The sequence below is a fragment of the Lolium rigidum genome, chromosome 6 (genome assembly GCF_022539505.1).
Source record: "Lolium rigidum isolate FL_2022 chromosome 6, APGP_CSIRO_Lrig_0.1, whole genome shotgun sequence".
Classification (NCBI taxonomy): domain Eukaryota; kingdom Viridiplantae; phylum Streptophyta; class Magnoliopsida; order Poales; family Poaceae; genus Lolium; species Lolium rigidum.
In genome coordinates, this window is record NC_061513.1 from 323,095,533 (window position 1) to 323,112,541 (window position 17,009).

Here is a 17,009-nt window from a genome sequence, read left to right on the forward strand (position 1 = left end):
TAGTGCATACAGAAGTAGTTGCATCCAATGAACATGCCATAAATAAAAGAATCAAATAACCCAACTGCAAATATTAAAATTCAAAGTATATAGGCACACACTTACACTACAAAATGCTGTGTCAAGCAACAAGAAATGTGATCAAAGCCATGAAAAATCGTAGTTTTAAGATACAAACACATAGTGCTGTTTCAGCGGGTCTACATACTTCTCCACTGCAATGGAAACCTTTAGTACAAATAGACTTGTGTTGCATGGGAGCACACACAAGATAGAAACCCTGAAAAGATCTGCAATTTCCACAGCAGTAGAGAAGTCTGTACTCTGTAGTAGGCGAACTGTATGTACAATGCTTTCATGTATTATAAACCTTTTAATCTAATAATAATACTGGTCTGAAACTTAAAATTGCTTGACTAGCTACATTCTGAAAAGAAAAGTCATGAGATATAATTCTTTTCACTTGCATTGCAATTTTCAAGATATGGAACCAGCTACTAGGCAAAGCCTCAAAAGTTGATCAGAAATATAACAACAGTGAGAATGGGTATTCAGGTTTTAGAATACACAAATCATGACTTTGAGAAGCACCCGTACACATTTCTCTCTGAAAGTTCTAACACGCTGTGATTGCAATGGGACAAGTTTGTGCATTTCTCTCTATCCATCTACTACTAGGACCACACAGAAATGAAGAGTGAAATAGTTAGTTTCATAAAAAGACCAAATGGTCCTTTACCAGCATCCGGCCTGAACTATCTATATTCAACCGAGATCGAATAACAATGGTCTGTTTGCAGGGTTTCTGTCCAAACAAGCACTACCATCTACCACTCGCACATGGGGAAGCATTTGAATACTTTCAGTGCAACTTGGAGACAATACAATGATCATTTAAGATTTCATCAGCTTATTTGTTCTCAAACAAAATTGGTTACTCCAGCTTCAATGCAACAAAGACATGTAAGCGAGACATACTACCCTCCTAAAGACGGCATGATTACCTCTCTAGTAGCCATGAAGTACAGAGCAGCACCATGCAACAAGCCCATCTCAATGAATCATGCTCCTTAACATGGGAAGAAATTGTGAACAGAGTACTACAAGCATGCTCTTGGGCTTGGAAAGTTCCATTCACCTACAAAAACAGAATGGAGTATAAAGTACTTGCAGTGTTCAAGCAGACTTCAATCAACATATATATGTAGAAGCACATCAGATTGAGCAAAATCAGATTGAAGAGGTTTCATAACTAGAAGAGACAGCGCCGGCCCTCCACCCTCCACCACCGTCCCCCTCCCTCTCCCTCTCCTCCCTCCCCACCCGATCTTCGCCCCGGGTCGTCTTGTGCGAGGCGGCTTTGGGCGACGACCCAAACCCTAGAAAAGGCAGTTGATCTTCCTCTTCCCGGCCACTGCTGCCGTCGGGGTCGATGGTGGTGGCCGCGCCCGGCTGCCAAAGGCATCGTGCGAGACAGATACTTTATAATAGAAATCAACTCAATCTCATAATTATTCTTTTCCATGTGAAGAAAAAAAATTGGTTTACGGTGACACATAACTGTGAGGAAGAAAAACCATGCCACTTATTTTTAGGCACTACCTAAACACACTCAGGTCCTGAGCACAATGTTCCTAAACATCATGGAAAGCTAGGCATCAACGGGAATCTAGATAAGACCTATTTTTAGGCAAGAGACAGTGGCCTTCCACAGTCAGAAACCTTAATAGTAGAAGCTTGTATAAACAAAGAGAAGAAAAAGACATAAGCAGATGATCGCTGCTGCAATCCGACCCAACAGCGATCTAATACACATCAGCAATAGTACTTAATAAACTTCTAAATCCACAAATAAAGACAACATTACTAACGCACTGTAGTAACCCACAACTTCAGGGATATTGGTGGGTTCTTTTACTTACACATAGCTTGTAAGAAATTAAAACCTGTTGCATTCCTTGAAATAATCCAATTAACAGCAGTAATATATCAGGGTACCATGAAAATGTAGCCAAATCATGGAAGAAAACTAGCAGGCTAGTAACCAGCTAAAAGCATTAACATTTGGTTCCTATAAACAATTAAACGCTCTGTGTTGCCGATAGGAAGAGGTCCCCTGTCACCACATGTTCAAGCACCACGATGATTAATATTAGTTCCCAAACATTTTCTAGGAAAACCAATTGGATGTCTATCATACAGCCAAAAAAAAAAGCTACTGTAACTGAGAAATTTCTGAGAGCATGTTCTTTTGCCAACTGCAAAAACATATAGGCATTCTAGTCTTAGTAATTGCACACCGATTGTTTATCATGGCAATTAAATTTTGAATCCTACTGAACCTAGTCCAGACCACAGATTTCTTATCCTACTAGTACCAGATTTCCTCAACAAGCACACATCCATAATAAAGCAACTGCAACTGAGCAAATTCCTAAGAGCGCATAGTGGCTACTCAAACATATATGTGCATTCTACAATTACATCATTAGAGATTGAATGCTTATCGTGGCAATCAACCAAGCATCCCGCAACTTCAGGAATATTGGTGGGTTCCTTTTTACTTACACAACGTAGCCCCTTGAAATCAACCAATTAACAGCAGTAATATAACACGGAACCATGAAAATGTAGCGAACTCACGAAAAAAAACAAGCAGACTAGTAACCAGCAAAAAGCATTCACTTTTGGTTCCTAGAAATGTGACATTTTAGCATCTAAACATAGGAAGGTCTACAGCATTTTAATGTCTCAAACAAATAACCAACAGATCGTTTTATATTCATGAAGTACAAGTGTACAACAGTTGGAAATATTTCATCAAGCTAAGAACCAAGCCTACATTTGAAAGACAGTTTAAGCTCCAGATAACCCAAATGTAGCATTACAGATAGCTCAGGTGTTTTCAAAGACCAATGATAATAACAGAATATATATTTTGCATGCTGAAACAAGCAAAGCTCCAGCCAAACTATGCCATCATCAACACTAAATATTTTGAATACTTGGCCAGAACAAGGCCTTGGGTACATGTACATATAGACCACAGGAGTGGTTTGATTTAACTATACATCAATGCCTCAAAACTCATATAAAACACTGGTGATGTGATGTGAGAATGGTAGCAGTGGTAACCTTGCAATTGAGGGCCTCGTAGACTGGCAGGAACCAATGGCATATACCTCGTAGTCAATCCACAGCAGAAACTGGAGCACCTCCCCGCAGCGCTTGCAGATGCGCCTGCCTCCTCCCGCTTGAGCTCCTCCTCGTCCCTCAGCCGTCCGCCGTGCTAGGCAAGGTATCACGAATGGAAACATCGGCTTAGGTTTCTTCATCTAATTGAGCACTTGCATATTCTGGCTGCTGCACGTAAGCACAAGGACCAGCACAAGTTAGGTAGCCACATGAGAAGCAACAAGGAAGCTAGCTATTTTCTGTACAGTAACTAAGCTGCAACTGGATCAAGAGATGATGTGAAAACTTGTCTAGAATAGAGCACATCAGAACATGGGGAAAAAGAGGACCTTTACATGGGGAAAAAGAGGACCTTTTTGCGGAGCGTCATGGTGGTCGGGCACAACAGGATCTCTTCATTGAAGAACAATGGAACAGTGCCTGCATTGCAAAGACAGTTTAAGCTCCAGGTAACCCAAATGTAGCATTACAGATAGCTCAAGTGTTTCAAAGACCAATGATAATAGCGAAGTATATTTTACAACAAAACAATGCATTGCGCACCTTGAACTGGCCCAGCTGTAGAAGTCAGCGTTGATGCAGGTGCCACCATCCAGCACCCATGCCCAGGCGTTGATGACACCATCGGTGGAGACGCATAGCCAGTAAAAGCTGTGCAAGATGGTATTCTTTTACACTCGGGCAGCATCATGCAGAGGAGACTGTGAGGACAGAGCCCATGGGCTGCGTCAGCCTGTTGCGGCAGAGGACACAGGGAAGTAGAGCGCCAAGTTGTCTCTGGATCTTCCAGCCGCCCAGAACCTGATGGATAGAGCGACCCCGAGCTTCCCAGGGGCAAAGAAGATGAATGGGTAGTAGCACTCTGTGGCTCGTGTCGCCGTCATCGAGTTCTGCTGGTTGATGCTGCATCGCAGGCGAGCAGAACCCTCCCACGGCCAACCTCCCTGGTGAAAGGCAGTAAGAGCATGTCTAACAGGCCCCTTATTTCTCTGCCCCGTATAACGCTATTTTTTCGCCCCGTATCCCAAAAGTGCGTCTTGCTCAACCATTCCGTCTAGCAGACCCCGTATTTGGCCCCGTATTTTTAAAAATTAAAACCCCGGGAAAATGAAACCATAGTTCTTCTTCATTGATCATACATTGGATCATACATATACATAGCGATCCTAGCTACTCGAGGATGATGTATGGCACGAAATCAACGGTGGCGGCAGCCTCCTCCTCCGCCCTGGCGGCAGCCTCCTCCTCCGCCCGGGCGGCGGCCTCCTTCGCCTGGAATTCAGCCACGGCGGCGACGGCCGCCGCCTCTTCCTCTGCCTCCGCCCGCGCCTTCTCGGCGGCCTCCACCTCCGACTCGGCCAACGCCCGCAGTAATGCCGCGTCCTCCTCGCCGGCCTCCGCTTCCTCCTCGCCGGCCTCCGCTTCCTCCTCGCCTCCGCCTCCTCCGCCGCTGGTGCTGCCGATGCGCACAGCCCATGCCGCCTTCGCCGCGCGATCACGCTCCCACTCAGCGCGCCACGCCTCGAAGTCGGCGCCGCTCATAGGCTTGAGCGGCGGATCCTGTCGGTACCACCGCCCACCGGCCGCGAAGTCCCGGAGCTTCTCCGGCATGTAGTACGCGCCGGCGTACTTGCAGGCCGCACGACGGCTACCCGCGGCGGAGCGCTTGCACTTCAAGCGCCACGCGTCCACCACGTTGTCCGGCGAGCGGGATCGCTTCGATCCGCTCGCCGGAGAGCGCTACTGCGGCCGCGGGCGTCCATGGCGGAGCTGGGGTCGAATGCGGCGCGGGGGAGAAAGTAATTGCTCGCCGGAGCAGGGTGGAGGCGGCGGCGGCGCACGGCGGAGCTAGGGTAGCGAGTGAGGGGTTAACCCCTCACTCGCACCTGCGGCCAGTATAAATAGTGGGCGGAGGGGCCGATATCCTGGGCCCCGTATTCCGCCGAAACGGGGCGGCCCGAATACGGGGCCTGCTAGACGGCCCAAACCGCGCCTGCCCCGTATGTCGCCGGAATTTTACGGGGTGGGCGGGTTATAAGGGGCCTGTTAGACCTGCTCTAATATCCAATCAGTACACAACCAGCTCAGTTAAATTGATTCTAATCAGGGCAATATTAACTCTGTAGTCTGAACGGCAGAAACAACAAATGTCAGCAACAACCCAGCGCTAGAAAAATGTTCTCAAAATTAGCATGATGTTCAAGGTTTTTATAATCTTAACACAACACAAACAAAATCATCCTTACTCCTCATCTGGTGAATTCACTATGCACATAAAGCAAACATGCAGTATTGTGCGAATAGAAAGAAGCTACAGTAGCATGTCACGAGTCATTGCATACCCAAAAAAGTAAAATTATTTTCAATTCCTAAAGCGATTACTGCGAGGAATGCATTTAGAAACTAAGCTACTATGAAGATAGAACTCAATGCTGAATCAAAAAAAAATATCTAGATCAAGATATTGCTGAATAGAAAAATGGAAAGCAGAGCTTCAAGAGAATCGCAACAACATTTCCAGTAGTAGGCAGAATCGAATCAGCTGATGTACTAGGTTAGACTAAATCGAACTAGTAGGTTGATTGCACCCACCTGCTCATGAATGGGTCCGAATCGACCGGCAATGGATGGCTGCCAGACCAGGGAGCAGGGATCAGGGGAAAACGTTGAAGATTTCCAGCACTCATACAACAAGCACATCTCAATGAACCATGCTCTTCAACATGGGGAAGAAGTTGTCAACAGAGTACTACCAGCATGCTCTTGGGCTTGGAAAGTTCCATTCACCTACAAAAATAGAATGGAGCATAAAGTACTTGCGGTGTTCAAGCAGACTTCAACAACATATATATGTAAAAGCACATCAGGAAAGACAATGGAGCAAATCAGATTAAGGGGTTTCATAACTAGAAGATACAGATTCTTTATAACAGGTTCAACTCAATCTCATGATTATTATTTTAATGTGAAGCAAAACGAAATCGGTTTATGGGGAATTGGGGATACATCCCTGTGAAGAAAAAAAAAGCATGCCACTTTGCTTTTATTAGGCATATACCTCAACACACTCAGGTCCTGAGTACAATGTTCCTAAACACATGGAAACTAACTGAGGCATCAATGGGAATCTAGATAAGACTGATTTTTAAGCAATAGACAGTGGCCTTCCACTCTCAGAAACCTGAGTAGTAGAAGTTCGTATAGACAAACAGAAGAAATAGATAAACATAAGCAGCTGCTGCAATCTGACCCAGCAGCGACATAGGAGTTAATAACATTCTAAATCCACAAATAAAGACAGCATCACTAACACACAGTAACCCACAACATTAAGGATGTTGGTGGGTTCTTTTACTTACATATAGCTTGTAAGAAACTTGAACCAATTGTAGTTCCTTGAAATAATCCAAGTAACAGCAGTAATATATCGGGGTACCATGAAAATGTAGCCAATTCACGGGAGAAAATTAGCACGCTAGTAGCCATCTAAAATCATTAACATTTGGTTCCTATAAACGCTCTATGTTGCCTATAGGAAGAGGTCCCCTGCCACCACCAGCAAAGCAACACAATGATTAATAGGATGTCTATTATACACCCAAAAAAAAGCTACTGTAATCGAGCAATTTCGTAGAGCATGTTGTTCAGCCAACTGCAAACACATATGGGCATTCTACTCTTAGGCATTGCACACTGATTGTTTATCATGGCAACTAAATTTCCAAACATACTGGACCTAGTCCAAATCACAGATTTATGATCTTCCTGGTACCAGATTTCCTCAACAAACACACATCCATAATAAAGCAATTGCAACTGAGCAAATTCTTAAGAGCGCATACTGGCTACAAACATATATATATGCATTCTACAGTTACATCATTAGAGATCGAATGCTTATCATGGCAATCCACCAAGTATCATGGTAATCGAGCAACTTAAAGAATATTGGTGGGTTCTTTTACTTACACATAGGTTGTAAGCTTTTACGAAATTTAGACCTGTTGTGGTTCTTGAAATCAACCAATTAACAGCAGTAATAAATCAGGGTACCATGAAAATGTAGCCAATTCAAGAAAAAGAAGCAGCCTAGCGACATTTTATTAGTACCTAAAAATAGGAACGTCTACTGCATTTTAATGTCTCAAACAAAGAACCAACAGATCCTTTCATATTCATGAACCAGACCTGCAACTTTTTAGTGTGAAAATAATTCATATGCAAGTGAGACCAATGGGGCAGCATGCTTGAACAGAAGCACATATATCACAGGAAGAGTTATTGCCAAAGTATTCCCGCATGCATCAAAAAATGTTTAGAGCTGCTAATTAGAGCTAAAATAATATTAAGGATTAAGGAAAGAAGATAGAAGATAATACAGGATTTCAAGTAAATTAAGCTGCCATGAGTAGACATCTGCTTAGTGTCGTAGAATAATATGTTCATGATTAAAACATATTGAGATGAAAAAAATAGGCAGGTTGGCACTGTATAGGAAGGTATGAAAATTCAAGAAAGAGCACACATAGCATCTAAACATGGTTTTAAAGGCGTCCAGGCGTCCCAAGGCGAGGGGGGGGCGCCTCAACGCCTAGGCGTTCAAGGCGCGTTGCAAGGCGACGCCTTTGAGGCTTGCCAAGGCGAGGGGGGGGAAGCAAGGCACCAGCTAGGTAGGGATGGGCAGATGAACTAACCTGGAATTTGCTGGCCACATAGCATCCATATTTTCCATCCTTTTCCCCATTTCTTCTTTCCACAACAGAAATCTGCATAAAACATGCAATCTGCCGGAGTTGGGGAGGCCGGCAGATGGGGGAGCAGCAGCAGATCTGGCCGGAGCTGAGGAGGACGTGTGAGAGGAGCTCACTCCTCTCTCTCTTCTCTCCAGATAGTTTTTCCTGGTCAGTTCCCCTCTCTCTTCCCTCTCTTTTCCCTTTAGATGGCATCTTTCCCTCCCAGCCAGCCAGATTCCAGTTTTCCTTCCCGCCAAAATTTTCGTTTCCCGCCAAAAGGACATAGGCGTCCAGAATCATGAAAAGCGGCCATTTTTGCGCCTAGGCGACGCCTTTGGACGCCTCAGAGACGCCTCTGGACGCCTTTGACAGAAAACAAAGGCGACTTCGACGCCTTGCCCTTCTGGCACGCCTGGACGCTTAAGCGTCGCCTAGGCGACGCCTAGGCGACGCCTTTAAAACCATGCATCTAAAGAATGTGTTATACTTGTAAATTTTGTTTATTCAACCAAAACTTGTTTATGCTGGCATCATATAGTCCAAAAGAAAGGAAAGCAACCAAATTGTGTACAACCCATCTGGCTGGTACTACTCATTTATAAAGAACAATGGAACAGTGCCTGCATTTGAAAGATGGTTTAAGCTCCAGGTAACCAGTAGCAGTACAGATAGCTCAGGTGTTTTCAACAGCCAATGATAATATAGTAACTGAATAAATTTTCACGTGTTGAAACAAGCAAAGCTCCAGCAAGCACTAAACGTTTCAAATATGTGGCCAGATGAAAGCTTTCGGTACATATACACACGCAAAGAGAAGTGGTTCAATTTAAGTATACATCAATGCCTCAAAACTCATATCAAATACTGGTGATATGATGCGAGAATGGAGGCAGTGGTAACCTTGCAATTGAGGGCCTCGTAGGCTGGCAGGAACCGATGACATATAGCAGCTTCTAGTTGATCTGCAGCAAGCAACCGGAGCCCTCCCCGCAGCGCTTCCGAATGCACCCGCCTCCTCCCGCTTTAGCTCTTCCTCGTCCCTCATCCCTCAGCCATCCACCGTGCTAGGCAAGGTATCACGGATGGCAGCAACAACTATAGATTTCTTCATCTAATTGAGCACATGCATACTCTGGCTGCTGCACAGAAGCACAATTATCAGCACAAGTCAGGTAGCCATGGGAAGTAACACAAGGAAGCTAGCTATTTTCTGTACAGTAGCCAAGCTCTAACCTGATCAAGAGATGATGTGAAAAGTAATCTAGAATAATGGAACATTGCATGCATTACAAAGAAGGTTTTAAGCTCCAGGTAACCCCGAACATAGCATTACATATTGCTCAAGTGTTTCAAAGACCAATGATGATAGCGGAGTATATTTATGCGTGTTGAAACAAGCAAAGCTTCAGCCAAATTATGACATGGGCACTAAACACGTGTACATACACACGCACGCAGCAGTGGTTCGATTTGTACAACATTTTGAACATGTCATGGAACAGATGAGATACAGGTGTTGTGATGTGTGAATGGTGGCGATGGTAACCTGGCAATAGAGGGGCCTCAGAGACTTGCAGGAAGAAACGACTGTGTAGACCCTGTAGTGGATCCGCGGCAGCAACCAGAGCGCCTCCCCGCCACTGGTGAAAGGAATGACACCAAAATTCAATCACTACACAGCCAACTCAATTAATCTCTACTAATCACGGAATGATTAACTCTGAACAGCAGAAACAACCCAGTACTAGAGAAGTGTTCTCAAAATTAGCACGATGTTCGATATTTATTTAGTCTTTAACACGCAAAACAAACAAAATCAACCTTACAACTCATCTGGTGAATGCACTATGCACATAAAGCGAACATGAAGTATTGTTTGCGCATACTGAAGCTACAATAGCATGTCAAAATGCATTGCATACCCCAAGAAAGTAAAATTATTTTCAATTTCTAAAGCAATTCCTGGGAGGAATGCATTGAGGAACTAAGCTACTATGAAGATATAACTCAATGCTGAATCAAAAAAAAAATCCAGATCAAGATATTGCTGATTCGAAATTGGAGGGCAGAGTGAAAGAGAAACACGCTCAGGTCCTAAATACAGTGCTCCTAAACATCCTGGGTAGCAAACTGAGGCATCAATGGGAATCAAGAGACGGTGGTCTTCCACTGGTAGTAGAAGTTTGTATAAACAATCATACGAAGCATATAAAACATAAGCAGATGATCACTACTGCGATCCGCCCCAGTAGCGATCTAATACACATCAGAAATAGTTAATACCATTCTAGATCCGTGAATAAAGATAGCAACAGTAACCAATAGTGCACAAGTTCAAGAATATTGGTGGGTTCTTTTAGTACACATAGCTTGTAAGAAATTCAAACCTATTGCAGTTCCTGGAAATCATCCAAACAGCAGTAATATCATGGTACCATGAAAATGTAGGCAACTAACAAAAAAAAAACAAGGCAGACAAGTAACCAGCTAATCGTTTGATTCCTATAATTAGCATCTAAACAAAGAAAGGTCTACATCATTTTAATGTCTGAAACAAAGAACCAACAGATGGTTTCATATTTTAATGTTTAGACCATCGTGATCACCACATTGAACGAATTAAGGCCATGTACAAAAGAAGCACAAGTCAGGTAGCCATATTGGAGCAGGCAGATGCAGTAACACAAGGAAGCTAATAATTTCTTGTAGATTATCTAACTTTGCAAGTTGATGAGTGATTTGGAGATCATGTAGAAGAACCAGCTATTATGGTCACAGTGAACAATTAAGATGATGCTTTGAGCAATAAATGCAACCTAAAGTTAGTGATGTAGAACATGCAAAAGGAACTCGTATTTGTTCACTTCCAACTCAAAGCTAAATTATATTCTCTGAAAGAACACATATGGAGGCAGAGGCAAGCTGCTCCGTCCAATTTCATTGTTCTGCTTAATTTACAGTCCAAAAGAAAGAAAGGAAAGCACCCAAATTTTTAGGCAACCCATAAGATAGCTACTAGTTGCTCATTTTAAAGAAGAATGGATCAGTGCCTGCATTTGAAAGACAGATTTAAGGTACAGGTAACCAGAGTGTAACATTAGAGATAGCGATCAAATTAGTGTTTTCCTGGGAATGAGCACCTAAAGTTAGTGATGTAGAACATGCAAAAGGAACTCGTATCAATTCACTTCCAACTGGAAGCTAAATTATATTCTCTCCAAAAAAAACACAAATAAATGCAGAGGTGAACAGCTACGTACAACTTCTTTGTGCTGCAATATTATAGTCCAAAAGAAAGAAAGGAAAGCAACCAATATTTGTACCACCCATCAGATTGCTATGAGTTGCTCACCAAAGAAAAATGGGTTAGTGCCTGTATTTGAAAGACAGTTTTAAGCTCCAGGTAACCCGAATGTAAACATTGGAGATAGCCAAATTGGTGTTTTCAAAGACCAATGATAATAACTGAATATATTTTGCATCAAAGCTCCACCCAAATTATGCCATTATCAGCAATAAACATTTTAAATGTGTGGCCGGATGAAAGCTCTTTCCCGGTACATACACACATACACACAACAGGAAACGGTTTGATTTGATAATACAACAAAGCCTCAAAACTTGTATCAAATATTGGTGATATGATGCGAGGATGGTGGAGGTGGTTAACCTTGCAATTGGGGGCCTCGTAGACTGGCAGGAACAGATGGGGTATAGCAGCTTGTAGTCGACAACCAGAGCCCTCCCGCAGCGCTAGCGGATGCGCCTGCCTCATCCCGCTTCACCTCCTGCTCCTCCCTGAGCCATCTGCGGTGCTAGGCTAGGTTACGGATGGCAGCAGCAGTTGTCTTGATCTAAATGAGCACAAGGTATGCTGGCGTCTGCACAGAAGCACAAGGATTAGCACACACCACACAAGAAGTAAAACAAGGAAGCTAGACAATTTATGTACAGTAGCTAAGCTGCAACTGGATCATGAGATCAGTGGGAAAACAAGTGTAGAATAGAACACATCAGAACATGGGGATAAATGAGGACCTTTTTGCAGGGCATCAGGCTGGTCAGGCTCGAGATGCCCTAATGTCTTGGTCGTCTTCCCCATCGCCGTCCAGGTCGGCAAAGCTCATCCAACCTCACAGAAGCTCTGAGCCGTCAGGCTAGGTTTCACGTATGGTAGCAGCATCAGCAGTTTTGCTCATGTAAATGAGCAGCAGGTGCATACGTGTGGTGCTGCACAAAAGAAGCACAATGATCTGCACAAGTCAGGTAGCCATATTGGAGCAAGCAGATGCAGTAACACAAGGAAGCTAATAATTTCTTGTAGATTATAGTTAACTTGCAAGTTGATGAGTGACTTGGAAATTAGGCTAGGGCACATGAGTGATTCGGAAACCATGTAGAAGAACCAGGTATTATGGTCACAGTGAACAATTAAGATGATGCTTTCAGCAATACATGCAAGCTAAAGTTAGTGATGTAGAGAACATGCAAAAGGAACTCGTATTTGCTCACTTGCAAGTCAAAGCTAAATTATGTTCTCTCAAAAAACACATATAAAGGCCAAGGCGAGCTGCTACATCCAACTTCTTTGTTATGCTTACTTTACAGTCGGAAAGAATTTAAGGAAAGGACCCAAATTTTGTGCAACCCATCAGATTGCTACTAGTTGTTAATGTTGAAGAAGAATTGATCAGTGCCTGCATTTGAAAAGACAGTTTGAACCTCCAGGTAACCAGAATGTTTGTGGTAGATAGCCAAATTAGTGTTTCCAAAGACCAGTGGAAATAACTGAACATATATTTGAAACTAAACATTTCGAATGCGTGGGCAGATGAAACCTTTTTTTTTCTTGGTACATACACATGCACACGACAGGAAGCGGTTTGATTTAATTATACAGCAATGCCTCGGAACTGAAATCAGACAGTGGTGATATGATGCTTGAATGGTGGTGGTGATAACCTTGCGATTGGGGGCCATGTAGACTTGCAGGAACCACTGGTGGTGTATCGCAGCAGCAAGCGCAGCCAGGTTCATCTCCTCCTCCTACTCAACCATGTGCGGTGCTAGGCTAGGGTTTCACGGATGGTAGCAGCAGCAGCAGTTGTCTTGATATAAATGAAGCACAAGGATTATAGTTAGTCAGGTACCCACATGGGAAGCAAGACGAGGAAGCTAGAGTTTAATTTTAGTAAACTTGGTGAATGCTTCAAAATCGTAGTATCAAACATTGGTGCTGTGATGTGAGAATGGTAACCTTGGGGTTTGGAGGGTGCTCGGAAACTTGCAGGAAGTGGATTGCATAGTGGATCCGGATCCGCAGCAGCAACCTGAGGGTAGAAAATTTATGTAGAGTATGTAAGGTGCAACTGGATCAGGAGATGCAGAATTTAATTTTAGTAGTACATGGAAGAAAGGAGGAAAGAAGAAGAAAAGGAAAAGGAAAAGGACCTTGTGCTGGTGGTCATGGTGGTTGAGTTGGACGAGTTTTCCTTAGAGCTCGAGATTGGAGTGTAGGGCAGCCCAGGCGAACGGAAGTTGAGTGTTTTCGATCTGGCCGTCCTCGTCGTGGGTGTGGAGCATGGACGAGAGCTGCTGCCTCGAATCAAAGCACAAGGTGAGGGAGGGATGACCCGGGTGTTAGCAGAGCAGCAATGGATGGAAGAAGACTCGGAGGAGGAGGAGAGGTAATGGAGTTACCAGCCGAGGAGAAGTGGGGGTGGTCGACGGTGAATCCGTCCCTGGCGGCGCGCGGCCGGTGGGTGGGGACGACGAGTAGCGTCCCTATGTTCCACCGTCGGCGTCGGGGAGGAAATTGGGTGGGCAGCGTTGAGTGGACTCCCTGGCGGCGCGCGGCCGGTTGCTTGGGACGGCGAGGAGCGGCCCTGTGCTCCGGCGTCGGTAGAGGCGGAGGGAATCGGCGGCGAGGCGAGGCAGGGGAGTTTGATTTGATTGAGGGAGAAAGGGCATCCAGCAGCTAGACTAGAGGAGAGGAGGGTTGGGTGCATTGATGCGTTTTGCTTGGAGGAGTGGAGGAGACAGGCTAGGCAATTAAGTCTAGGATGCGTATTGCGTAGCTTGTGCTTCCTTGGATTTTTGGGGGCGCGAGGGTCGTTGGATGGGCTTCCTTCGCACGGTTGAGATGGACTTGGGTGGGTGATCCGCGCGGAGGCCGCTTCTTGCCTGCTGATTGGCAGAGTACAATCAAACCAAAGTTACCAAACCGCCATCCATCACACCAAACTGGCATACCCTCAAAACTAAACGAAACCGACCGTCGCATTGCATACGCCTTTCTTGAAAACAAAAACGAATATTTCTTCAGCTACTAGCTCTAGCTAAGCTCGCATTTGGTCAGTGTTCCGGATCGAGCCAATGGCGGCAACTCTCGGGAGCGCGGTCTCATCGCCGGCGGCCGCGGACGCGGAGGCGGCGAACGCGAAGGACGCCGAGAAGCTCGGTGCATCGAGGAGATGACCTCTGACGTGGACTCGGTGCAGGAGCGTGTCTTGGCCGAGATCCTCGCCCGGAACGCAGGCACGGAGTACCTCAGCAACTGCGGCCTCGATGGCCGCACCGACCGCGCCACGTTTCGGGCCAAGGTGCCAACGTACATCCAGCGCATTGCCAACGGAGACCGATCGCCCGTCCTGTCGACGCGCCCCGTCTCCGAGTTCTTCACCAGCTCGGGCACGTCCGCCGGCGAGTGCAAGCTGATGCCCACCGTCGAGGACGAGCACGACCGGCGCCAGATGCTCTCCAGCATCTTCATGGCGGTTATGAACTTGTACGTCCACGAAGGAGCGCACACTCATTTCCATTCAACAATTATCAGCTGTGATCGATGCCCTGCTCAGTCCATGTTTCGTACTCCGGCCCGTAGGTACATGCCTGGGCTTGACAAGGGGAAGGGGCTCTACTTCTTTTTCGTGAAGCCGGAGACGAGGACGCCGAGTGGCCTCATGCATGGCGCGCCCTGTCCTCACGAGCTACTACAAGAACGAGCAGCTCAAGAAGCGTCCGTACAGACCCTACCGCAGCTACACCAGCCCGACGGCGGCCTTCCTTTGCGCGGACGTGTTCCAGAGCATGTACGCGCAGATGCTGTGCGGCCTGTGCCAGCGCCACGACGTGCTCCTTCTCGGTGCCGTCTTCGCCGCCGGCCTCCTGCGCGCCATCGGCCGCGTCCTCCAGCTCAACTGGGAGCAGCTCGCCGCTGACATCGAGGCCGGCACTCTCACCCCACGCGTCACCGACGCATCCGTGCGACAGGCGGTAGCCGGCATCATCCGGCCGGACCCCGAGCTGTCCCGGTTCGTACGGGACGAGTGCTGCAACGGTGACTGGGCCGGCATCGTCTCCCGCGTTTGGCCCAACACCAAGTACGTCGACGTCATAGTCACCGGCGCCATGGCGCAGTACATCCCGATCCTGCGACACTACTGCGGCAACCTGCCGCTGGTGAGCGGCACGTACGGATCCTCGGAATGCTACTTCGGCATCAACCTCCGCCCGCTCTGCGACCCGTCCGAGGTGGCGTACACCGTCATGCCCAACATGGGCTACTTCGAGTTTCTCCCAGTGGACGACGACGACGACGGCGAGGCGGCGTCCAGAAAGCTCGTGGACCTCGCCCGCGTGGAGGACGGGCGCGAGTACGAGCTGGTGATCACCACCTACGCCGGGCTGAACCGGTACCGCGTCGGCGACGTGCTCCGCGTGGCGGGGTTCCACAACGCGGCGCCGCAGTTCCAGGTCGTGCGCCGCAAGAACGTGCTGCTGTCCATCGAGCTGGACAAGACGGACGAGGCGGAGCTGCAGCGCGCCGTGGAGCGGGCCTCGGCGCTGCTCCGCCCGCGCGGCGCGTCCGTGGCGGAGTACACCAGCCACGCGTGCACCAGGCGCATCCCGGGGCACTACATCATCTACTGGGAGCTGCTCGTCACCGGCGCCGCGGTGGACAAGGAGACCCTCGACGGGTGCTGCCTCGAGATGGAGGAGGCTCTGAGCATAGTGTACAGGCAGAGCCGGGTGGTGGACGGCTCCATTGGGCAGCTCGAGATCCGCGTCGTCCGTCCCGGCACCTTCGAGGAGCTCATGGATGATGCTATCTCACGCGGCGCCTCCATTAACTAGTACAAGGTGCCCCGCTGCACCACGCTCCCGCGCATCGTCGAGCTTCTGGACTCGCGCGTCGTGTCCAGCCACTTCAGCCCTGCCCTGCCGGCTGCCGCACTGGACACCGGCGCGGCGTTCTGACTAGACGGAGATAGGCCTGCCAAATAGAACGAACTCCTTGCGGAGCATCCGGGATAATTGGGGATTTTCTACCAGGATGGTAAGAGCATCTCCACCGGTGCCCTCCAAATAGTCGCCGGTAGGGGCGCCGGTACTGTCGTATGGGGGACGTTGGCACAACATCCTCCATTTAGGGGAGCTGCTCCCACACCGACGCACCTTATACGACAGCTCCAATAGATAATTTGAATTTGAAAACTCAAACAAAAGCATAGAAATTCGAATAAGTTTATAAATTTAAAGTTTGAGCCAACACACGATCACCAAACTCGAATAGGTTTTCGAATATGAAGTTTGGGCCAACACACGGCCACCAGATGAACGAGGTCATGGGTGGCTCAACCTCGACGACTTCCTCATCGGCGGCGAGCCCCTGCGGTAGCTCCGCCGCAGCCCCGGAGGCATGAACGTCGATGATGCCGGGGGAGACATGAACGTGGACAGTGCCGGGGGAGACATGAACATGGACGGTGCTGGGGGAGACGCCGACGCAGCTCGCGTCACCATCACCTCTTGGCCGATGCGCTCGCGGTACATCTTGTGCCATGCCCGCGCCAACGGGTCCATCTTCTCCATGTCGGCCATCAAGATCTTGGATTCTTGAGACATCTTGGCCAACGATAGCTGCGTCGCTTCGTTGGTGGCCTTCATGGCAGCGGCGTGAGCTTCCATCTTCGCCGCCTGCACCCTCTCCCTCTCCAACTCGATCTTCATGTCTTGCTTGTCGAGGATTGCAACCTTGTAGCTTGTTGTAGCAATGCATGAAGGGGAAGTCTTTGTCCT

At 47.3% G+C, this 17,009-nt stretch overlaps 1 long non-coding RNA gene and 1 pseudogene across 1 annotated transcript; one reads left to right on the plus strand and one right to left on the minus strand.

The window, feature by feature from the left end:
• Nucleotides 1-2,979: 2,979 nt before the first annotated feature.
• On the minus strand, nt 2,980-12,942 carry LOC124660280. Its single transcript, XR_006989831.1, has 9 exons — nt 12,891-12,942; nt 11,967-12,158; nt 11,599-11,809; nt 9,475-9,568; nt 8,829-9,067; nt 5,788-5,982; nt 3,739-4,139; nt 3,548-3,615; nt 2,980-3,363 (listed from the first exon to the last, which is right to left on the minus strand). It is a non-coding gene; the product is annotated as an uncharacterized LOC124660280 (long non-coding RNA).
• Nucleotides 12,943-14,303: 1,361 nt separating this feature from the next.
• On the plus strand, nt 14,304-16,191 carry LOC124664718 (annotated as a pseudogene).
• The last annotated feature ends 818 nt before the right edge of the window (nt 16,192-17,009 follow it).